We start from the raw sequence: 1,107 nt of genomic DNA on the forward strand, positions 1-1,107 counted from the left end.
CTTTAGTCGCGGTTGGCCTGGCCAACCGCGACTAAAGCCCCTCACGTGCACCAGCTGGCCACCGAGCGCCCTGGGCCCAGGCCTTTGGTCGCGGTTCGTCTGCCGAACCGCGACTAAAGACTTCATTAGTCGCGGTTCCTACAGTTTCGCGACTAATGGGGCTGGTCGGAAGCCTCTTTTTCTACCAGTGAGTTCTAGATGGTAAATTCTTGTGGGTTAGAGGCAGGTCTGGAAAGATGCAGATGAAGGTTAAGAGATCACCCAACCGGCTGTACAAGGTGCTACTCAAGACAGCCGTTGGCGCTTCTCATGTGTCATCAACAAAGTTGAGCCCAGAATTTTTCAGACACCAGCAGCAGCAGCCTGACATGCATGGAGATGTCAACAAGAAAGGGGGTGTCGCCCACCATGGCGTCAGCTCACGAGCATCAAGCGCGGACGCGGGCAGCAAAGGCCAGATCAAGTAGGCTACCCAAAATCAGGTGAACATCAAGCGACAACAAGATTAGGGAGTGATTGTTGGATAATCCTGTTGCATTAGCATGTATGTGTAGTGCAGGTTCTAGGTTGCATGGTTTTGTTAGGCGTGTAGCTCGGCTACTCGCTTGCTAGTTTTCTTTTTGCAAATAATCGTGCCATGCAACGTGTGCATGTACACGTCTTGGCTTAGTATTTAGTTAGTTAGATGTGGCCGCCGTTTGTGCTTCGTGGGATGGCACGAATCCAGCGCATGCAGCGGCGTCGCAGCGCAGTTCGGGTGGCCGTGGGATGGCACGTCCGTTATACTCGTTCTCCGCTGTGTTTACGTTATTTTCTGTTGTAACAAAAAGGCAATTTATTTGACCGTATAAATAAGAGATAACAAGAAAAGAGGATGGCAGTTGCGCCTCGCAAAATCCTGTGTGTTCGTCTTCCTCCCTCTCTCGTCTGTCTCCACCGTACTCGCTTGTGTTTCCGGCCTGTGATCCAACAGACGACTGCCACGTGCAGAGCGCGGCTTCACAAGGGTCGGAGTCTCTTACCTTGGTGAGCTCGACAACAACGTATGATCCCTCCTCAAGGCACATGATGGCGGCCCCCATCCCGACGTCGGCACGGCCGTGGTCA

Source organism: Triticum aestivum, chromosome 4B (genome assembly GCF_018294505.1).
Source record: "Triticum aestivum cultivar Chinese Spring chromosome 4B, IWGSC CS RefSeq v2.1, whole genome shotgun sequence".
NCBI lineage: Eukaryota > Viridiplantae > Streptophyta > Magnoliopsida > Poales > Poaceae > Triticum > Triticum aestivum.